Source organism: Suncus etruscus, chromosome 5 (assembly GCF_024139225.1).
Source record: "Suncus etruscus isolate mSunEtr1 chromosome 5, mSunEtr1.pri.cur, whole genome shotgun sequence".
NCBI classification, from domain to species: Eukaryota; Metazoa; Chordata; class Mammalia; order Eulipotyphla; family Soricidae; genus Suncus; species Suncus etruscus.
Window position 1 is genome coordinate 29,657,002 of NC_064852.1, and position 25,422 is coordinate 29,682,423.

The window sequence follows — 25,422 nt, forward strand, 5'->3', positions numbered from 1 at the left end:
GGGAATACTCTGGTGGAGAAACCCTCCAGGGACTCAGAGGCTGCCCAGTTAAGTTATTAGGAAGTTTCACACAAGGGACCAAACAGCTATTTCACTGGCCTCAGGGGACAGAGTTTAGTTTTCACCTGTTCTCTAGAGGCACTGACTAGTGTTATCCTGTCTACTAACAGCAGAGACTGGTTACAATCAATTATCCCGATGCCTGACTTGGGAAGGGAAGGGAAAGGGAACTTTTAGTTTTGTCGACACAAAAAGGCACAGTGGAAGAGAGTCAAAGAAATTAAAGTGATGTGTTTCATTATAGTTTGAAGTCTTTTGTGAACATGCAGCCAATGAAAATACCTTCTGTGGAATGTAGGGTTCCTTTAGTGAAACACTAGTAAATAGTTGGAACTGGCCAAGAGAAAAAGAAGTTGGATGATTCCCTTATTATACTGTCCAGCTCCAGGAGGGAACTGATTCTTGGGGCTGAGGACAAAATAATTGTCAAGGAAGTTGACTTGGCCTAGCCTTACGCATGAATGAGTGAGAGCTGGAGTTTGGGGCTCAGTCTAAAGATATGAGGGCTTATCCTCTTCCAGTAACCTCCAGCCAATTAGCAGAGAAATGAAAGCCAGCAAGAAGAGTCATTTAGCCACACAATTCAAAGAGCATATGGAACTTTCAAGTTTTACTCCAGAGTTCCTTCCTCTGATTTTAATGAAATGATAAGAACTAGTCTGTAAATTAATCCTGAAAGCCAGAAAAGATGGGAGAAAAAGAGAAACCCTCCATTTCTCTAATTATCAGTTCACCCTACTTCTTTTCTGCCCAAAAAGCATTTTCCTTACACAGTTGAGCAATAGAAAGGCCAGAGTAGACCTTCTAGCTCAGGCTAAGCATCTGTATGAGTTTAGCTTAGAACCTCAGAGACATGTAAGATTCACATGGACGCACTAATCACAAACTCCATGGGTCCCACTGATCATAGGCAACAAGGCCTATGAATCTGGCCTTCAAGGTCTCTCTTACTAATGGTCTACTACAGGCAGAACAGTTTTTACTCCAGTGATCACACTGAATTTACACTATGCCTCCGCATCAAGCTTATCTTACCATCAGCAGTCCTAGAGAGACAATCCAACTGGAATCAGAGCCTTATATTTTCCTTCAAGTCTTTTACTGGTCATAGTTTCTAGGTGTGACTGTCCTTCCTTCTCAGAGACAATCTATACCAGTGGGTGCTGAAGCTGATGAGTGACATTTTTCTCAACTGTGACCCTGTGCTTCACATAATACCAGTTCAGAGTAGAAATTAAAATATTAAGCAAATGAAAGCTTCTGATACATAAGAATTCTGTGTGGTCTGCTTTTCTTTTCTGGAAGATAACTAACTGTGATTCTTGGGAGTCTCTGTGCCTGGGAAATCATATGGTGCTGAGGACTGAAATAGGTTTTCTGAATGCAAAATCTATGCTTTAGCCTCCTGCTTTCCTGCCTTTGGTCATGAGATTTTTGTGAATCTGGACTGTTCACCCTAAAATCTTCAAGAGAAATTTTAAAGTAAAATAATCAAGGGTTAAATATTTTTCATGACTCCAATTCTTAGTCTTGCACAATCTAATATTTTAATTCTCTCAATTTGCCTTTTAACCATTATGTACATATTGCTCTTTATTACATTAGACATTAGGAACTGGAACAGATGCCTAGGAGATCCATGTTGTAAACCAGAAAAAGAGTTGACACTTTTACACAGAAAAAATAAAGTAGGTGGAGAACATTCCACTATGAGAAATTGCTCAGACATTCACAGGGAAAAAGATTGTTGATTTAACATAAAAATGAAACGTTTTGCTCCATATTGTGCACAGAAGGATATCAATTATAAGGACCATGTGGCTACATAAACACTAAATTTCTGGGTAGTGTGGTCAACAAAACTAGTAAAAGATTCTGTTATTTTAGTAGAATGGTATCTTTTAACATATTTCAGATATGAAAATGAAATATGGGTTCTCTGATTCCTCTAAATTATCATTTTCATATAACCCAAGAAAGAGAGAAACTCTTCAACTTCTTTAACTTGCTATAATAGTAAATTAAATTTTAAATTAAATCTAAATCTAAATTCCAGTATACTCTAGATATTCTACCTTCTTATTCATCTATTTTTGCTATATACTTTAATTCCACAGATATTCTTTAGCATTCATGTTAGTTTTGTTTTCTTTTGCTTTGCTTTTGGCTAGCTCTCAGGGAAATAAGTTTCTAGTTCATACTACCTATGAGTGAAAATAAAAGTTATACATAAATTGTCAAGTTGATCTGAAAAAATGATTGCATTCATTATAACTATTATTAGTGTACTACAGCAAGGGATTTGCTGCAATGGGAAATGGGTTCGTATTTTTAAAAATTAGCATTATTGCTAGTGTGGAGAGCATAACTTCATTTGTTTTTGTTTTGGGGCCACACCCGGTGATGCTTAGAGGTTACTCCTGGCTATGCGCTCAGAAATCGCTCCTGGCTTGGGGGTCCATAAGGGAAACCAGAGGATCAAACCAAGGTTTGTCCTAGGTTAGAACATGTAAGGCAAACACCCTACCACTCGTGCCACCGCTCTGGCCCCAAGAGCATATCTTCTTAAAAATACAAATAATTTATTGGAAATATTTTTTTATAAAATCAATTGTGCTATATGGCCAGATATTAAATGAATGCAATTCACTGATAAATTAGGTCAGTTTTATAAATATTTTGAAGTATGACATTCTATAGTTTCTACATATTATTTAAATTATTTTATCTTCAATTCTCATAAGAAGTTGGTACATAAAGCTTCTTTTGAGAAAAAAAGCCTTTTTTAGGTAAAATAGCTCAGACAACAAAACAAGACAAAACCTTAAATAAATTACTGAAATGACAATGTTATACTTGGTTTTCTTCCTATATTTTAGAGATAAACAACTTTAGGTATCAAGTTCTTCATTGTTGAGTCATTTAGGCTCTGCACACTGGCTTTATTATATTATTATAACTATTATTATATTTTGCATATTTGTTTTGGGAACACCCAGTAATGCTCATGGGTAACTTCTGGCTCTGCATTCAGAAAAAGCTCTTGGTAGTCTGGGGGACCATAAGGGATGCCAGGGATTAAAATTTGAGTTGACAATGTGAAAGGCAAACACCATACCCATCTGCTTTACTATAACTCTGGCCCTCTCTCATTGGTTTTAAATTCTAATCTTAATATTTATTAGCTATTTATAGGACCTATGACTCAGTTTCCTTTTGTATAGTGGGGACAATGGCAATATATACCCCATGAGATTATGGTGAAGATGAAATAAATGAATATTTAGAAGAATAAACTTAGAAATATCTAGCATTTAAAAGTTCTCCTTTACTATTACCAAATGTTCAGATTGGAGATAACAGTGGCACTTACTTATGCAAGGAGTCCATCTACTCTATTTTGAGTCCTGGCTCTGCCCATTACCAGTTGGATGAGTTTGCCATATTTTTTTTCTTCTCTGCATTAAGTTGCTGATCTTTAAGATAAAATATCTCATCTACGAAAGGGGTGTAAGCAGTACAAAGCTCATAGAGCTCGTGTGAAGATTAAATGAAATAATGCATGCAAAGCACAAACAAAATGCCTGGAATACTCGATTGCTCAGTAGGTGGTAGTTCCTGCTGCTGTTGTGGCTACACCTATAGGTGTTTCTTCCCCCATCACCACTGCTGTTGCCCTTACTGAGACATAAATAGCTTGACCTTCTGTTGTAGAGACCAGACTTTCTCTAAAGAGCAGCCCAAACATTTGGTTTGGTTTGATTTCCATAAGACTATGCACCAGTAATATGTCACTCAATACCCATTTAAACCAAGATGTTTAGATTTATACATCATTTTGATTATTGCTTCTGCTCCTTGGCCTTTTTTTTTTCATTCATGGTTTTATTGGTTAGTTTTTTGTGGGGTTTTCTGCCTAGCAGTCATCATTGTAAGGAGAGAATAGTCACCATCTTCATATACTTTTCACACCTATGGAATTAGTGGGAACATAAGTACTTTTGGGGAAAATTAAATTATTCAACTTGGAGTCACTAGTAGAGGAAATGAATGATTTTAACTCTGATGGAAATAATTTGCTAAATATTCTTTTTTCTCATAGAATTAATGGATCTCTATTATGAACATGGTAGAGCAAGCACATCTTTTACCTTGGAAGAACTGCCTGGCAAAGCTAACTGCAGTTCAGTTTTACATTAAATGCTGAGCCAAAAATCCCGCAAAGCACCCAAAGCTTCAGATATAGTCACACAAGCTGACTAGAAACAAGCCAAACATTTCCAGAGAGTACGGGAGATTTTTCCATCCTTGGAAGGGATGATCTTTCAGACACTCAATTGGCACTTTTGAGTGAGAATAGATGGAGATGAGCAACAAAGAAAGATTTTAGCATTCAGAATTAATTTTTTGCCTTTTCTGTCACCATTATTGCAGGATTGAATTACAGTGTCAAAATATCAGATGTTCTGTAATTGTTTTCTTCTGCTTTCCAACAATGGTCTGGAAATCTTCTGAAAATGGAACACGTGTTATTTGTATCTTCAGATGGTTTTCTGGGACTGTGTGTCTACTTTAAGCCTATCCTATGAATTGGGGGCCGAGAACCTGTTGGTGTATAGTAGATTCTCAATAAACAAATGCTCATTGATTTGTATCTAGTAAGACTTGTCTTACTGTCAGCAAGTTTGTCTGGGATGGCCAGCAGTATTAGCAAGCTTAGCAACCAATAAATACCCTGGCTGTTTTGTGAGCACCTGACTATCTCTTTTTTGTTTGTCAATGGGTAGATGGAATTTGGAAGAAAGCCTGCTAAAAGAACTTCAGCATGGCTCCTTCTCAAGTCCATCCTAATTAAACTTTCTGCCAGTAATTGAAATTTTAATTGTGGTGAGTCATGCCATGAGTCACATGGGTTGCCATGGCAACCTATTAACCATATAACCAAAGCACCTTCCATTGGTTTTGCCAAGAATGGTTCCTGAGTTTTCCTGGACTGTGAAAATAATGTGGGTGAGACCCAAGTTTGGGGTTGCTAAGAGTCAATAATCAAAAGGAATGGCCTCAAGGAAAGGAAAGAGAAAGAAAATATAAATTTCTTCTAGTTCTTGGATTTCCTGAGTAAATGGTCACAATGTTGACAAATTTGGGGTTGATTTTGCTATACCAACAAATGCTCAAGGAGAAAAGGTTGAGGATTCAAATTAATTTTCTGTAAATCATAATGAAAGTCAAGTCTTAAGGGGGTGAAAGTGACTCTCTTAACCAGTTCCATTTGGAGCAACTGCAATTGAAATTATTTTATTTCAAATACACAAATGGATTTTTTTCTCTCAAAGAAATATTATGATTCATGCTAAAATAGTTTAATTATTGAAAACTGAAATGACATAGTACTTTAATTTTTATGTTTAAAATATTAGCTTGCTGCAAGCAAACATTGTCTTTTAAATTCTATTTGAATTAAAATTAAAACAATTGAGAAGATTCAGAAGCACAGTCTATTTTGTTATTTACTAGGGAAAACTGACACTGAAAGGAAATAAATTTGACTAATTTTCTTGACAGTTTACTAAGGAATCTGCAATTTTTACATGTTGGTAAGGATCTTTTTCTGAGTGTGGAAGAAAATAAGGAGAACAGACTTAAACAGGAAGGATAAGGAGCACAAACAAAGATGGAAACAGAAAGAAGTAGCAATGGTTTACTGCCTTTTTGACTATACAGAATGACTAGATATCTTTTAGAGCCACATTATATTTCATTGTCTAAAAAATTCCTTAGGTTATAATTTTCTAATGCCACTTCCCAGTAGCTGGAAACAACTAAGAATATGTTTAACTTTTCAGTTTTTCTTTTCTATTATATGTCATCCTCCAACATTTTATTGAATGCAAAATTATACAAGTTGAATCAGATTAAGAAAGCAGGGGCAAATGGCCAGTTGTCCTTGGCAAATAATAAAACCCAAGACAGTAATTGATTCCAAGACAAAGATATTTATCCACATGATAGTATTTCAGTAGGAAAGAGACCAGAATAAATCTGTCAAACACCAAAGCAAGAGCAGTGTTGAAAGAATCCAACCATTTACAGGTGCCATAGATTCTTCACAAAAATTGAATAAAGATTCTTACACCAAAATATAAACTTTATCTGATGTGTCCCTATCTCAAACATAAAGGCAACAGTAGCAGCATCAACAACCATGACAATGCTCCTTTTCAAGTTCATATGCCAAGATTTGCCAGTGATTATTTCTAGTTGCAATGGAAGGAGAAAATAAATACTTTCACCAATTTGGTCATAAGCACTGTGTGCTAAAAGCAACCAACTATGATTGCACACATGAACTAAATAAAATTAATAATAGATTCTAAAGATGACAACTTTAGGAACTCAGAAGAATCCAGGTGTACTGAAGACTATGCTGATGGCTTCCTCTTAAACAATTATAAGTCCCTTTCTGGGACTCTCTGGCTTAACTTGTCCATGATTCCCTGACTTTTTTTCTAAATCATACCTGTGCTTTCCAGATAATAAGGTGGCCTAAAATATTACCAGGTGTCATAACTATTCAGATTCATTTTGTCGTTCTTGCACCTGTGACTGGTATACCAGTGAGCTGACACTCCAGTCTGATAATAGATTCTGCAACTGTACATGTTAATTTGTAAGGTGAACATTCTCTCTGCGAGGGCAGTTAGGAGGCCTCGAATGAAATGGCTAATATGTGGTGATTTCAGCAGTCGATGGTAATGTAGTCAAGTCTTGATGAAAGTTTCCAGAAACCTGGCAAAAAATGCAAGTCTGGGGACAGTACATAAATGAAGTCATACACTTTCCTTAGAGAAGTTTTTTTTTAAACTGAGAGAAACTTTTTTGAAGAACAGATGTCAAAAAGATTTAAGAGGTATTGGAATGGCACATTCTGAAAAACTTATAGGCAACTGATCAAATGTTTACTTTTAAAGAAAAATCCAACAGATACAAAAGATGAAGTCATCTGGACTGACATCATTAGAGAAAGAATATATTGGTTCTATTTCTTCTCATAAGTTGTGGATCTGGTGATGACAGAAAGACTAGAAAGATGATGGACTATCTGTTGGTCTGGGTGACAAACTCACTCTTCATAACTCATTGGCATAAAGTCTCTCACTAACTTGTAACTTAGACAATTCAATATTTCCCTAGTCTATAATAAATTTGTGTCAACTGTCTATTTAGGTGCTTAGTCTTTTAAACGTTCATTGGGTCATTTTATTTTGGGCCCTCTTATAATCATGAAAGTAAATTTCAACCCAAACACCAAGATGATATCTGATATAAATCTTTTTTGTCAATGTTTTATCCAAATTATAACAAAATATCGTTATTTTTCTTTCTTGTTTAACTTATGTTCAATGTCTAAAATGTTCTGTTGATAATCATATAGTTAGGCACTAAAAATCTAACCAAGGAATATCTTGGTTTGGCTTTAAGGGAGATATAGTTGATGGAATTTGTTAAACATTTACTATCAGGTCAACCCACTCAACATTACCTCTCACAGAAACATCAGCTTTTCCCTCACTAGCCAACACTCTCACTAGCCTAATTCCTTTCATGAATTTAAATATTTCCACAGATTATTATTTCAATGGGTCAGTGAAATTATTTCTCAGGGACAACAACTTCTTGTTGACCCTGATAGAAAGAAAGCCTACGTATTAACCAATACCTAGAGTCTATCTTACTAGATGAGGGGAATTCTTTTTATAACTGGGGTTGAATTAGTGGTTTTACTCACTTAACCAAGAACAAGATAGGCAATGCAAATAGTCAATGGCATCTGTGTACTGCTAGGTGGCCAGGAGTCTATCACCCAAACGACCATAGACAGCAGGCATAATCATCCGCCCCTGTTCAGGAGAGGCCCAGGACTGAGCTAGCAGAAAGACTGAATTACTTACCACCTCTAGAGTGGGTCCCTCCAGGCCAGGGACGAGCTCATGGGCAAGGCTGTGCAAGGAAGCGCTCTGAACCATGCCTGCCCTGCGGATACACAGAGGACTTCAGTCTTCTGCACTGTCAATCTCTTAGTCATCATGAGCTCAATCATGTACTGACAACAGCGAGAACGATGACGAAGACGAGGACAAAACAACCCCCCAGAGCTAAGGGCCACACACTACCCTGATGGAGAGATAGCCGACTGGAACATTGCATTGAGAGATGGAGGTGCTGCCATGATCCTGTGTCCATGATGGGCCTTTTTCTCTTTTCTGAGAGCCTGTGGAGAGCCATGTGGAGAGACTGCAGGAGCGGCCCTAACAGTCAGGCAACTACTGAATTTGGTGGCTTCATTTTCACTCTCTCTCTCTCTCTCTCTTTTCTAAAAATACAGATAGACAGACAGACAAACCCAAGAGCAGATTTCAAGAGTCGACTGAGGCACAAGGTAAACTACTCTGATATTCCATGAATTTTCCCCCAAATGTTTATATGAAATAAAAATTTATAGCATAACTAGGAAAAATTGGGGGACATGACTTTTTGGCCCTACTTGTGCCAGAAGTATCTCCTCTGATTGATAGAGAAGGATGCCCACGCACACCTCATAGGTAGCATAGATATATGGTCTACAATCGTCATTCAATTCTAATGACACTATTAATTCAGTTTAAATAATATGTTGGCCAAGGTACAGTGAAAGTTGAGCGCCTGTATCAATGACATGTTGGTTTTATCCTGAGTTCAAAGCACAGTCAAACAGCATCACTCAGATTGCAAATCAGAACACTTTACATTGATGTGAGCTGCAAACTTATGGTAGAGTCTGAATGCAGGCAATTGATGAGAGCAGTTGAACCTGAGAAGTGGGACTGAATACAGAGTATAAATCCAGCAGACATTTCCACATCAGATTTCCAATGCCAATTACCAGGACCCTGTTGGGCCACAATTGTGGGCGAACGACAGTACCTATATTCAGTCAGTATCTCTGCTTCACAGACACAAGTACAAAACAGCCTAAATTGTGAACTAGTGAAGAAAAAGAGACCAATGTTTAAAAGAAATCATGGTGATGTTGCTTAGAACATACCAGCTCTGCTAAGAAGGATCCAGAGTAAAAGTGATCAGTAAGTCATTAATTGATCCTCCTGGCTAGTCTTTATGATTTTTCTAAAGCTTAAGGACTCAAATCACTATAATTAGTCAAATGTATCTAGACTCTCTTTTAACACACAATCAGTACAAACAGGTGGAGATGCACCACGGCCGAGCACTACAGGTACAGAGTATGTCTTCTGTTGACCATGGACCACAGCTGAAACATTTGTTTATACTTGGAGGGTCACAGTAGCCAGACATATGTGAATTCCAACTCTTCAGAAAACTTTGGACAGAAAAATAATGCATTACTTACATGTATGTGTCTTCTTTGTTACAGAGATACCTGAAAAAGAAGGAAAAAACAAAGGTCAGAGAGTGTCCTAGATGTTCATCTTGGAACTTCCGTCATTTGCTATGTAGTCAAGAATTCACATTGCTCCTTTTGCTTAGACAGAGGCATAGAGGCAAGACCTCTCTTCATTATAGATATCAATGTCATGGGCCTTCCCCCAAATCAATGTAGGCAGGCAGGGACAATGGGAACCCTGAAAAGTGACTATTGGGCAAGGGTGAAACAAAAGCAGTGGGGACAATAACTGAAGAGTGCAAGAAAAGACTATTTTCAGTAAGGGAGATGATCGGGTTAATAATAGGTAGTGTAGAAAAAATTTCAGGCACAGTGAGTAATGCTAGTCAACTCAGACAAGAATGTCCCAAAAACAGAGCAATTAATTTGCTGCAGCCATTGATTCTACCCTTATTTTTTAATGAAGATGACTCTTCTTGCTTTCACAAAGCATAACTTTAAATGCAAGGGAAGGAAGATTTATCCCCAAATGTACTTATCTGTCCAAACATATTATGATAAGAAGGGAAATGACTCTGACTTCTCTGTAGATGACACCAATATGAGCACAAACTGTATGAAAATGTGAGGGATTCATGAGTCAATGCTCTGAATGTTTCCAAGATGATTTACAGAAAGCAGGTGATGAGAATAAGACCACATAAAGAAAGCTCTTGGCTGAAAGTTATCTTTATTTTGGGGAAAGGTCCTATTGGAGAGCAAATAGTAATCTCTGTTTTAGAAGAAGTTCCATTTTGAATACTTTATATTTCATTCTTCTTGGGAGATATCCTTAAGACGAAAGAGGCCCAGAATAATAAAATTGCTGAAAACATTTAGCTGGTGACTAAGAACTGCGGTAGACCTTAACATTTTTTTTCTTTTAAGTGAAAAGAACTATTTAACTTTCTTCTGGAAAGTTAAAGTTGTTGAAACATGCACCAATATCAGACATAGCTATGGAACATGTCATATAAGGAAGAAACCCGTTATGAAAATCTTGGTAGATAGAAAAAAAAGTTAAGTTCCACCATTGAGGGCCAAGACCAAAATCACACACTTGATCCCCCCACAACTTTCCAAAGGACTTACTTAGGGAGGCTACAATTACATAGCCTAAGTCAAATTCCTTATTTTTTCCTTTTTATTGAGGGAAACTAAACTATTGTTTTTCATAGTGTTTGAGTTGACTTTGCAAAGTGAAGTTAGAACCTTCTGCAAAATTGTGAGGACTCTAACACATAGAAACTACAAAGTGTCCTAGAATTTTTTTGAAATCAGCCCGGATCATGGTAAGGGAACTTTCCCCCTTATCCCGTCTCCCCAACAGTAAGTCAAGTTTAAAATCTGAATATAATTTATAACTTCAACTCATGACACTAGTACCAATAAGTTGATCTATGAATGCTCCTTCAGCATTATGAGAGCTATCTGTGTACATTCCTTAGAAAATAATGCTTTCTGTAAAATCACTTTGAAGAGAAAGTGCTTACACTGTCACTCCTGATCATTCAGAACCTCCACACAATTGATTTAACACAGTCTCAAACAGAGCTATCTATATTCGCTGAGTGAGGAGATCTTTTCTCCTGACATCCAAAGGCCTGATGAAAATACCACTGCTTTGACTTTTCTGCTTAAATTTATTAAATGGCACAATGCAGTGTTCTCATCAACTATTTCATGATGATTACACTGATAATAGATTTTTGAAAATCTTTCTAGGAACACTGCCTGATGTTCAAGTAATATGGAGTTAAAGCTCCTCATTTCTGTCTTGAGGCCAAGTCTGACTTTAGTAGTCTCACACACACACTGTCTTTCAGTTTTGTTGAAATGCCAATTAGCAATGATTATAAATAATTGGGGGGGAAGCTATATTAGAGATGCCATATTTAGCAGTTGAGAAAAACCTCGGGATGCCCAATTAAATTTGAATTTTAGATATTATTTTGATTTTTATCAGAAATTAAAATTTAACTGGGAATCCTACTTTTATTTGACAACCCTAGCCTAAACAAATATGATATAATATTTTTTTTGCTTTTGGGCAATACAGGACAGTGCTCAGGGGTTACTTCTGGCCCTGTACTTAGGAATCACTCCTGGCAGTGCTCAGGAAACCATATGGGATGACAGGGATCAACCCTGGATCAGCTGCATGCAAGGCAAGCATCTTGCCCGCTCTACTATTACTTCAGTCCACAAATTATACTTGTTATATATGATGAAGATATTAACAAACACATTTTAGGGAGGACAACTTAGAAAACAGATACCTCTCTGAAAATAAGCACATTTTAAAAATGAATTAAATTTATTAGATCCTAATCATGAGTACAGAACTGTACCTAATATTAATCTTAATTTATAACAATTATATTAATCATGTTTATAATAAATATAAGTTACGACATTTTATTTTATAAGAAAAATAGTATCAATAAAAGCAATGTGAACACACATAAGACAAACTTAATGAATATCAGAAATTTTACTGGGATTCTCTTCCTCCTCCTCTTCCTCAAATAAATAACAATTTTGAGCACGCTAAGGGCTGAATTTTGTGTTATTCCTTTCTCAACAGTCTTTAGCCATATTCCCAGTATTTTTTTCTTTGGTGGTTCTCTTTTGACATTTTTTTCTTCATTTTTTGCCCCGCCCTGTCCTACCAATTGTTTCTCTTTATGTGATTTTTCAACTGCTGTCTCTTTGGAATACTCCAAGAGGGGTAATACCAATACCATAAGACCCCCTCTGTGAGAAACACTAGTTTAGCACTTATTAACTAATTGTATAAAAGTGTAAAAAGAGGGCTAGAGAGATAGCATGGAGGTAAAGCGTTTGTCTTGCATGCAGAAGGACAATAGTTCGAATCCCGGCATCCGATATGGTCTCCTGAAACCGGCCAGGAGAGATTTCTGAGCATAGAGCCAGGAGTAAGCCCTGAGTACAAAAACAAAAACAAAATGAAAGTGTAAAAAGAGCAAAAAGTGTCCTTTTAATTTCCTAATGGGGAAACTGAGGCACAGGTGTGTCTTATTTACTCAACAGAAAAAACATCCTCTGGAAAGTTAATATTGGATTAAGTGTGTCCATAGCATGCATTTAAATACCCTGTCTTAAACGATGCACGTATTTAAATACCCTGTCATAAACGATGCATCTCAAGAAAAGATTTCCTCTGGGAGTCTCCCTGTCTGCTGTCAACTCTGTAAATAATTCAGACTGACAGGGCCTGTTCCTCCAGCCTTATCTAAACCAGGAAGCCCCACCTTGGCTGGACTGACAGAGAAACTCATACAATAACTTGTGTGCCTGGTTTGTGACTAGCTGATAGATCTTCATTCTTCAGGGGAAGGGATATAGTTTTCTTCTTTATTTATTCTCTTTTTTTTTCCAGAGACTGCAGAAATCCCGTATTGCCAATTTTAGAGCCCATTCTTAATAAAAGCCAACAGGCACATATTTAATCCTTTACCAGGAGGAGAAAGGTATTCTGAACACTCTATCTAAACCTAATATGACCACCACCAGCAGCAGCAAATTCCGCTGAAACCAAAATTTTAGGGAATTTGGTTTTCTAAAGATAAATTACGTTGACTATTATGAGACAAATAGCTCTAATTTTTACTTAACAAGAGAAAGAAGGAAGTTTGAAAAGATACCTCTTATAATAACTGGCTTTGGAGACAAGTTGGCCTGAGCTTATATTCTGAGCTCATGTACTTTTCCTGCTTCTTGGCTGAGAGGTCTTGAGAAAGTTACTTCACTTCTCTGGGCATAAACTTCATAATATTTAACATTGTATGTAATCATAGCACTCAAAATATAGTTGTAAAAACTAAAATGAAATAAGGATGGGCAACAAGTCTGCCAACCTGGGAGGCAAGATGCAAATGCTAGCTTATTTTGACCAAGGGTGGGTAACCCATCCATCATTGTTTTAGTAACATTGAACTCAAATGTTCCCTTGGCAGCTCTATTGGAACTATTGATGCTGTCCCTAGGTTTTACGTTAACTCAAGACCTAGGACTCTGGTTTTTCAGACTAAATGCTGGGACTTGAAATTCATCTAAGTGGCGGAGAGCATGAGACCAAAAACCAAGTTACTAAATTTAAACATATTATCTGTTCCAGCATCCAAACTCCACAGACTTTAAATGAAGAAAAGTTTGCTGATTTGCTGGTGTGTAACTGGGCTGCTGTTCAGCATGAGCAAAGGACTTTATTTTTTGTTTTAATTTTTATTTTTCATTGGTTTACAATAATATGGCATTTCAAGGGTTTATACCTATATGTAGATGATTATCATAGTCCTACCACCTACCAAAGTTACAAGAGGAAAAAAGAAAAGAAAAATCATAGTTTTCCCTGAGTCAGTTTCCCAGGAGTCAGTTTCCTTATTTCTTCCCAGTTCATTTGCTTTAGTAATTCATATTATATGAGTAAAGCTATCCATTTTTTTCACTTTTTTATTTATTCCACTTAACATAATTATATTAAATTTCATCTACTTTGATTCAAGAGGCATCGTTTATCTTTATAAACTTCAGAGTAGTCATCTATTATGTACTTATACTACAGTTTTCTTAGCCAGTCAACTATCTTTGGCATTTAGGTTTATTCCATATTTGGGCTACTGTGAATAAGGAAAAAGCACTTGACCACCACTACCAGACATTCAACCAAACCTGGTGTTGGGAAGGCTTTGATTCACATCTGAACAATTAGGATGAAGAACCAAGATAATTACCCAGAGATTCCTAAATGGGGCAACAAATAGAGTAATGCTCTCTCTAGAGTTCATAGAGTTGAAGGACAGAAAGATTGATTACTCCTTTACACCAAGTTCACAAACCCAGAATAAACTTGTCACATGACTTGATCAAGTACTTTCAGTCCTCTGGGCCTTAGTTTTATTAAATGCTGCATGAGCTAGGTAGACTACAAGATTTCTTAATTTCCTGCCATGTTCATTCATCAAGGGTTTCTGCCCTGCTTTCTGGCTATCAAACCAAACCTCCTCTTTCTTAGAACAACAGGCTGCCAGTTCTATTTCTCACTGTATGAAATCTAATGTAGCTCACAATCAAAGGTAACCCCTTGAAGCACTTTTCTTTTTTGCTTATAAAAACCAAAGAAGAAAGAAGGCAGTATCTACAAAAGGTTATGTAAGTAAAAGATACACTTCTTAGGGGTGATATTTTAAAGTTATATAGGCTAGGAAAAAAAGGCACCTATTGGTAAAGTTGTGAGACATATTTCACTCATATTTATAGATATTATATATAAAGAGATTTCCAGGTAATGCTTTCGAGAAATTTCTGAGAAAAATGAGACAGTGTTTAAAAATCCCAATTAAAAGTATTAAAGATAAGAGGACTAATATCCACAATATTCTACCCAAAGTAGGGCTTCTAATACCTAAGACTGCCTGACTCTATTTTGTCGGCTGTGCTTCAAAGTAAAGCAAAGGAAATGTCATGAAAATACCACAAATTCATCACTGTCACAGTTATCAGTAGCTTCAGACTCATAGCTATCAGAAAACAGAGCACTTTAGGAATGTGATCTGATATTTCCAATCAGTGCCAAATCTTGGTCTAATTAACTTCTAGATGGACTTCTTATTGTCTCTTGGTTTTGAGGCAATAGTCTGGGAACAAATTTTATTTTAGCTTCTTTTAAATTTGTAATTGAGATAGTATCTTTTCTTCTTTCCCGACATGCCAACGACTAAACTAGCATTTTCAGAGACTTGGCCTAGGCTTCTGCACTGTATGCCAGTGCCTAGGCCTTGTCTCTCCTGCACAGTTTCTCTTACAGTGCTGTAGAACTGCGGGAGAAAGGGAGAAGAAGAGAGGGAGGTGACACAGTCAATGAAAATTCTGGAGTTGTCACCAATTTTATATTGACTCAGTTTGGTTTTAGAAAGAAAGATCCAAATATGAAGGCTTTCCCAAGATTTCCTCTGTCTCCTTAAAGATACCTGAGTTAAATAAATAGGTCTGGTCATCAAACTGAGAGGTCTTAGAAAAATAGGCTCTATGAGCCTTTATTTTTTTCATTTAGGTTTTTCTTCATTTAGGTTTTTGAGCCATGCCCAGCAGTGGTCATGGCTTATTGCTGACTTTGTACTCAGGAATCTTCACTCGAGGTGGAAGGTGGGGGCATATGTGGTGTCAAAATTTAAACCAGAATTAGCTGCATGTCTGGAAAGTACCTTTACTACTGTAGTATCTTTTCAGTCACTGAACCTTTGATTCTCAGTCCACAAAATGGGAATAAAAATTTTGGTGCAAAATTTATGGTAAGGCCAACTAAAATAATTCATGTGTGATACTTAGCAGAACACATCTTTTCTACAAAAGATGCTTCTAATCACATGCACTGAGTAAAGAAGCAACAGAGAGAGCACCAGGTGTGGGCACAGGTAATATTAACTAGGGCACGGTGAACAAATAGATATTCTGGCAAATGAGCCTCTCAGGGCTCTGGGTAAACTTTCAAAGTAAAATTGGAACCCTGGGTCTTCTTCCTACCAGATTTACATCAAGTAGAGTGCAAAGGTTGCAATCACCAGTACTTCACTTTGATGATCTCTTAAGGAGTACAGCTAAAACAGTGATTTAGATGAATCAGGAACAGCTCACAAAAATTAGTCAAAACAGAAGAATCCATATAGAGGAATGTGCATGGGAGAATGGTTACTAAATGCTCCATGAAGGAAATATGTAACTCTGGGCTTTCCTTGAGTCTCCCAAGTCCAGTGCTGGGCTATTCCATGGGCTTGCTCCATTTCACACCCAAGCAAGGGGAGAATGGACACAGTGTGGAGGATCAGCAACCCAATAGAGCATGGATTCGCCAAATAAAATGCTGAAAAACAATGTCCTTGTCTAGGACAAAAGAGCCATTAATGATAATCAGTATATATTACTGAAAGTGCTTCCAAGTAATGTCTGGATTTTGTTTAAAAATTCTTAATGGATGCTAATGCTTAGAGTTCACTCAAAAGAGAAATAAATTATGTGCCAGGGTTGTGGGGACCAAGGACAGCACATGGAACATAGTAAAACATTAGTGGTGTTAACGACAATCAAACATTTGTAATTGCATAAAAAGTCTTTAAAATCATTTAGAAATACTAATTATGAAGATAAATAATACTTTAATTTGAGGTCTCTTTTATGTGAGATTTGAGCTTAGGTTGAACTGTTTTGGGACTAATGCTTGAGTTCTTTTCCCAATTAAAGTGCTTTCAACAAATAAAAAATTTCCTTTTCCGTCTGGAAAGTGGTTGTGGGGATAGATAAGAGAAGATTTCTGTTTTTTTTTTTAATTAAAAAAATCGAATGTGTATGATTGCCTTCCCATCTTCAGGTCATATTTCCTGACATCTGGGCCCAGAAATATCTTTTAATTTTGAACAGGCAGTCCAGAGATGTACCCTCTTTCAAGTCCAGCCTTTATCTTTAACAAAGCAGTTCCAAGGACAAAATCACATTCCTAGTGTCCCAACAAAAAGCAACATAAAGCAACTATCAATCTATCCTACAAAGAAATCTTGAGACTAAACTTATTGAAGGAAATATCCTTTTATTTTCCCTGAGGGATTACTATCTAATGTATTTTGAAAAGTCCTTACCTAAAGAGACCATGTCATTTCTTATGGCTTGCTGGTGCCAACTACACGATTAGTGCTAATGGAGCATTCATAACAACAATAATACTTCCCATTCATTCAGTTTGATTTATTCCTATCAAATCATTATATTAAAAATGGATCTACTCATTAGCTATTATTTGGTTGACTTTGAACTGGTGTTGGAGCTTTGGACAGAATTGGGAACCATAATTATCAGCATTTCCTCCCATAGTCTTTTGGGATTGAGCAGTTTTATATTGAGTAAATAATTCAATGAAGACAAAAAGCAACAACTTATTTGGGGGATGGGGGGCTACACTTAGTGGTGCTCAGGGATTACTCCTGGCTCTGCACTCAGAAGTCACTCCTGGCAGGTTCGAGGAACCATATGTATGTTGGGGATCTAACCTGGATCTGCCCCAGGTGTCTCTGTGCAAGACAAACATCCTACCACTATGCTATCACTCCAGCCTCAGCACCAGCGACAGCTTTTAACCATTGTTTTTCAGTCCATTCTTTTCTTTGGTGACTCTGAAATTGCCTGTCATCACATTTCTTTTCACTCACATGAGCAGGTATGGATTTGAATGATCTGTTAGATGTCCAAAAATGTCAAATTATTATTACCTTGAAGAAGGAGAGGAAATTTGAATGAAATTAACTATTTGTGACATCTCTGCTTTCCAAAACTTAAGGAGGTTAAAGAGTTGGTCTAGACTGCCCACTGACACATGATACTTCCAGAAAAGAAAGTGATCACCAAAGAAGCGATTGCAAGGAAGTGATCTCCTTGCATTCATAGAGTGCAATTGGATCTACAAACTGTCTTCCTAAATAAAATGCAGAGCCAAAGTATCTGAATCTTACTCCTGACTTTGTCACTTGAAAGTTAGGAGAAGTTCAGTGAACCAAGGCCTGTCCTTATACTGGAAACTTCCACTGTTAGGAATTTAATGAAAGTTTCACATATAGGAAGGTGTTGTAGCATTCAACATATTGTTGTAGAGAAATAATATATGTAGTGCATATAAATATAATATAAACAATGTAAGTATGATTTGATTATTTTATAAAAATATAAAAGAGATATGTACAGAAGTCAGGAAAGAAGAAAGGAATAAAGGAAAAAGAAAGGAAGGAAGGAAGAAAAGAAGGAAGGAAGGAAGGAAAGATGAAAGGAAGGAAGGAAGTAAAAAGAGAATGAAGGAAAGAAGGAAGGAAAGAAGGAAAAAAGAGAAAGAGCATAAAAGCTAGTTTAGGGGTCAGGTATGCTTTGCAAGCAGAAGCCTTTTTGATCCTTTCCCCCATGTCCTTGGGGTTCCCCAAGCATACAAAGCCTGTGAAATGACCATTGCTGGACCCTAGTAGTGAACCATCTGAATAGCTTGTCTAAAGATTGCTGAGAGTATTTCCTGACTCCATGAGCATTGTTTGCTTCAGAAGGCAAGCAAGCAAATGAAACTAACTATGTGTAGAAAAGTATATATGCATAGTTGTAAAAATGTATAAAAATAATTCCTAATTAATTAATGATTATATTTGAGTAGAGTAATTATGGAGCCTCAATTTTTTCCTTTGTCTAAATTTTCTAATACTGCATCAATGCAACTTTGATAAAAATAAAAGTTAATATTAAAATACATATCTTTAGGCCAGAGAAATATAATGGGATACAAGGTAGGCACTTGCAGTTGATCCAGGCTCAATCCCCTGTCCAACATGGTCTCCTGGACATGAGTTTCATGGCCATAAGTGCTTACCTCACACAGATCTGAGAGTAGCCCCAAGCAAAATGGGTGAGGCCCAAACTCATCTCTAAAACACATCTCTAAAATATATACATAAACATACACACACTAAATAAAATACTCATCTCACATGGTTTCAGTGAAGATAAATGAAAGAATGAACAGAAAATTGACTTAATATTGGTATTTATTATCACAAACATTCTTTTATGCATGAATGTCAATAAGAAGATCCTCTTTCCAATGCTAACTACTGATATTTGTACTACATGTTCTGAGATCTTGAGCTAAGTGTAGTGTATAGCTAGTCATCATTGGGACAATCTGATAATACCTGGGTAGAATGGATTTAAAACCCATAGCGATTTTAAAGATTGTGATGCAGTCTTTGATTGGTCTATGGTCTATGTTGTGCTGGACTATAGATTAAAAACAAAAAAAAAATAAACAACCCCCCAAAAAAACCCAACAGATTGAAAACCATTGTGAGAGACTATGCAAAACCAGAAGCTGTCTGAGTTTCATTACCTAACCAATACATCTAGCAACCATGCACTGGAAAGCTTCCTTAGAAAAGGAAAGAAAATATGGCCACATGTTCTTGGAGTGCAGCCTTAAGGTGGTGCTGAGCTTTGGAAAGAACTCTGAGTTATTTTGGAGACTGATACACTTCATCCAATTGGATTTCAACTGCCACTCATTTTCTCTTGTAAACTGCTCCCTTCTTTTTGTTTTGTATTAATGGCAGAGTCAATCCAACCAAAAGATATGCACTCAGTTCCTAACCTCTGATACCCATGATCTTATTTGGAAATTGAGTTTTTACTCATGTAAACAGCATGAGGTCATACTGGGTCATGATGGACCTTAAATCCAATGCATACTGCTTTTGTCAGAGAACAGAAAGGGAGATTTGTATACAGAGAATCCAAGGACTCAAAGACTGGGAAGATCAAGTGAAGACAGAAACAGAGATGGGCAGGATGCAGTTTCTTTTTTTTTAAAATATAAATTCTTTTTTTTCTTTTTTTAAAATTTGTTTTATTTTTAATTATGAGAACAAAGATGCAAAGAAAGAGGATTAATATAAATTCTTTTTTTTTCATATTTTTTTTATTTTAATTATGACAACAAAGATGTAAAGAAGAGGACAGGGTAAAGTTACAGTGGAAGCCCAATCACCCATAAACAGCATTCTCGGTAGTCCCATCGATGATGTCCCAGCCTTGAACTTTCAGCCAAAGAGCATTTAGAAAAACAAAACTGAACCCATGTACAGTACAATTACTTGTCCCTCAGATCCCCAGTTGTAGTACATACTATTTCTTAGCAGCACACAATATAATCTATAGACATTATACTTATGTAGCTCCTTAAACATTGAGGGCAAAGTACATTTCTCTAGTTCCATGTACATACTACCTAGTTTAAGTTAACCTCAAAAGTTTTAGTGGCTTGTTTTTCTTAAGGGTTGGAGTCAAGGGAACATAGTAAAAAATGGTATTCAAGTGGCATTTGTTTGCATAGGCCCACCAAAACATAAGGGACATGGAAAGACAAATTATGGTCTAAATACAAGGAGACCCTAACCCTGAAGTTTCCTGGCACAGGATTGACTCTAGGCTCCAGGCAAATTAGTTTGTTCAATTCAAGTCATCCTCTGTAGTGGCAATACACCTCCATTCCTCACATAGTCTCTGTTGTTGGTATCATGCTTCTGTATTAAAGATCCTGGAGTCTGCATGTCCCATATTGCAGTCAGGATGGTGCATAGCATCCTCTCGTTTCACCTCCCACTTAAGGGGCACTAGAGAGAACCATGTCCTGTAGAGCAGGTCATTGTTGCTATCAAGTCTTCTCGGTGGAAACGGAAGTCTCTTTATAAGAGGTCGATGTCAGACCCTTGGTAGTGTCTTTCCTGGTAGAGGACTGCTTCCCGCTGTTGTTCTAAAAGACCTTGGATGTTTCGTAGATAGCTTGCCTGGTTCCGGCGTGTATGGAGGATGCCCATTCTTCTGAAGCCTGTGCCAGTTCATTATATCAATGTTCAGGGTGTAAGGTACATTGTACTGAGATTTATTAGATAAGAACTTATCTGTATGTATTTTTTTTCCCATTTTAATGTGTCTATGCAAACAAGGATCAATGCCATGGGGCATTATTGGTGCATCTAAAGGCAATAGGGACAAGACCAGAAATTTCCATGACATAGTTCAATCATAGGCATCAAACTGAGGGACAGTTCCACCAACAATCCTTACTTAACAGCTTACAAAGAAAAGATAAGATGAAAAGTGAATAGAGACATCATGGTAGAAGAATATATACAGAGTTACATCAGTTAAAGAAGATACCCATAAAATATTCAAAAGATATGTGTTCAATTTGTGTCCTTCTAAATAGTTCTGGGATTTGTTAGATATACTGTATGTCTTAGATTAGAGATAAGAACTATGTGTTACTGAAGTTAAAGAAGGGTAAATCGGGGGTACTGAAGGTTGGAAGGAGCAAATGTTCGCGCGGGGGCACTAGCCCCCGCGCGGTTTGCAAAATGTAGACTGGTATGAGATTACCAGTGACAAACTGATATAGCTGAGCCCCTCTCTGCCACCCACCAGATCCAGCTCCACCCCCTAAGCCCAACCCTAGGCCAGTGTCCCGGTCCGGCCTGGGGGTGGGGAAAAACCCAGAGTGCCCCGTCAGCTCCTCCCAGAAACCCACCTGGAGATCTGGAGGAATGGGGGAGAGGGAGGTCGTGTGACCCAATTGCGGACCCCCCTGACCCTGGGCTGGACTTAAAGGCCGCTGGCCCATGAGGGGTCTGCCAGCTGGCCGTCCATGCCGGCTAAAATCTTGCTCCGGGAAGGGAGAGAGACCTCCCAAGCCCGAAGTTCAGGGACTGGAGCCCCCCCCCCCCCCCCGGCCAGTGTCCCGGTCCGGCCTGGGGGTGGGGAAAAACCCAGAGTCAAATTCTTAAATGAATCACTGTGACATATAGTTACAAAGCTATTTGAATTTTAGTCTTACAATGTCCATTACCCATCTCTTCACCAGTGCATTTTTCCCACCATAAATGTCTCTAATTTGCTTACCATCCTCATCCTGGCCCTCATTCTTGCCTGCCTCTATGGCACACACACTTCTCTCTCTTTCTCTCTTTCTTTTTTTTATCTCTCTCTCACACTCACTCACTCACTCACTTTATTGCTCTTCCATTTTCCCTTCTAAACACCATGGTTTTTATTATAGTTACTGAAGGGGCATCATACATATCCCTATCTCCTTTTAGTACCCAATTCTTTTCCAGAGTGATCAATTCCAACTATTTTTGTCGTAGAACTTCACTGCTCTTTTTTGCAAGTTTCTACCATTGATCAGGTCTCCTTGCCCTCACCCTTATTGTCTTTGGGTATTATTTCCATACAAAATTTTTAATATATTTTATTTAAACACCTTGATTACATACATGATTGTATTTGGGTTTCAGACATGTAAAGAACACCACCCATCACCAGTGCAACATTCCCATCACCAATGTCCCAAATCTCCCTCCTCCCCACCCAACCCCAGCCTGTACTCTAGACAGGCTTTCTATTTTCCTCATACATTCTCATTATTAGGATAGTTCAAAATGTAGTTATTTCTCTAATGAAACTCATCCCTGTTTATGGTGAGCTTCATGAGGTAAGCTGTAACTTTCAGCCCTTCTCTCTTTTGTGTCTGAAAATTATTATTGCAAGAATGTCTGTCATTTTTCTTAAAACCCATAGATGAGTGAGACCATTCTGCATTTTTCTCTCTCTGACTTATTTCTGTCAGCATAATAGATTCCATGTACATCCACGTTTAGGAAAATGACTTCATCTCTCCTGACAACTGCATAATATTCCATTGTGTATATGTACCACAGTTTCTTTAGCCATTCGTCTATTGAAGGGCATCTTGGTTGTTTCCAGAGTCTTGCTATGGTAAATAGTGCTGCAATGAATATAAGTGTAAGGAAGGGGTTTTTGTATTGTATTTTTGTGTTCCTAGGGTATATTCCTAGGAGTGGTATAGCTGGATCATATGGGAGCTCGATTTCCAGTTTTTGAAGGAATCTCCATATCGCTTTCCATAAAGGTTGAACTAGATGGCATTCCCACCAGCAGTGGATAAGAGTTCCTTTCTCTCCACATCCCCGCCAATACTGTTTGTTCTCATTCTTTGTGATGTGTGCCAAACTCTGTGGTGTGAGGTGGTACCTCATAGTTTTTTTGATGTGGAACATTTTTTCATATGTCTTTTGACCATTTGTATTTCTACTTTGTCAAAGTGTCTGTCCATTTCTTCTTCCCATTTTTTGATGGAATTAGATGTTTTTATCTTATAAAGTTCTGTCAGTGCCTTGTATATTTTGGATATTAGCCCCTCATCTGATGGGTATTGGGTGAATAGTTTCTTCCACTCAGTGGGTGGCTCTTGTATATCTAAACACACCCATCACTATTGATGAAATTAAAAACGGTAATCAAAAGTCTGCCCAAAAGAAAAAGCCCAGGTTCAGATGGATTCACTAATGAATTCTTTCAAACTTTCCAAGAGGAACTACTACCAATCCTGACAAGACTCTTTCATGAAATCAAAAAAACAGGAACACTTCCAAATAGCTTTTATGAAGTCAACATCACCTTGATACCTAAACCAGACAGAGATGCTACCAGAAAAGAAAATTACAGACCAATATCACTGATGAATGCAGATGCAACAAAATCCTGGCAAATAGAATTCAATGCCTCATTAAGAAGATCATCCACTACAATCAAGTAGGTTTCATCCCAGGAATGCATGGATGGTTTAACATCCGTAAGTCTATCAACATAATACACAACATCAACATCAAGAAAAATAAAATCACGTGAACATATCAATAGATACAGAGAAAGTATTTGATAAAGTCCAACACCCATTCTTGATCAAAACTCTCAGTAAGATTGGAATGAAAGGAACCTTTCTCATCTACCACAAGCCAGTGGCAAATATTATCCTCAATGGAGAAAAACTAAGAGAATTCCCTCTAAATTCTGGCACAAGACAAGACTTTCCTCTCTCACCACTCCCATTCAACATAGCACTGAAAGTACTCGCTACAGTGATTAGGGAAGAAAAAGATATCAAGGGAATCCAGATAGGAAAGGAAGAGGTCAAGCTCTCGCTGTTTGCAGATGACATGATACTCTACTTAGAAAACCCTAAAGACTCTACCAAAAAGCTTCTAAAAACAATAGACTCATATAGCAAGGTGGCAGGCTACAAAATTAAAAAAAAAAAAAATCAATGGCCTTTCTATACACCAATAGTAATAAGGAAGAAATGGACATTAAGAAAACAACCCCATTCACAAAGTGCCACACAAACTCAAATATCTTGGAATCAACTTGACTAAAAATGTGAAGGACCTATACAAAGAAAACTATAAAACTCTGCTCCAAGAAATAAGAGAGGACACGCAGAAATCGAAACACATACCCTGCTCATGGATTGGCAGGATTAATATTATCAAAATGGCAATACTCCCCAAAGCATTGTACAGATTTAATGCGATCCCCCTAAAGATATTAGTGACATTCTTCAAAGAAGTGGATCAGGCACTTTTGAAATTCATTTGGAAAAATAAATACCCTAGAATAGCTAAAGCAATCATTGGGAAAAAGAATATGGGAGGAATTACTTTCCCCAACTTTAAACTTTACTACAAAGCAATAGTTATCAAAACAGCATGGTATTGGAATAAAGACAGGCCCTCAAATCAGTGTAATAGACTTGAATACTCAGAGAATGTTCCCCAGACATACAATCACCTAATTTTTGATAAAGGAGCAAGAAATCCTAAATGGAGCAAAGAAAGTCTCTTCAACAAGTGGTGTTGGCACAACTGGCTAGGCACTTGCAAAAAATTGAACTTAGACCCCCCCCCCCAGTTAACATCATGATGAAGGTAGAATCCAAATGGATAAAGACCTCGATATCAGACCTGAAACCATAAGATATATAGAACAACACAGAGGCAAAACACTCCAGGCCATTGAGACTACATGAATATTCAAGGAGGAAACTGCACTCTCCAAGCAAGTGAAAGCAAAGATTAACAGATGGGAATATATTAAGCTGAGAAGCTTCTACACCTCAAAGGAAATAGCACCATACAAATTTTTATATCCTATGAATGAATGTGATCATTGTATCCCTATCAGTCTGATTCATTTTGCTTAGCATATACTCCCCATATCCATCCATGTATAAGCAAAGTTGTCTGCCTTACAAGCGCTAGCCAAGGAAGGACCACAGTTCGAGCCCCTGGCGTCCCATATGGCCCCCCCAAGCCAGGGGCAATTTCTGAGGGCTTAGCCAGAAGTAATCCCTGAGCATCAAATGGGTGTGGCCCGAAAAACCAAAAAAAATTCTATTTGGTCATGTTGTATGATCTTTTTGATGAATTGTTGGATTCTATTTGCTAGTACTTTGTTGAGGACCTTTGTAT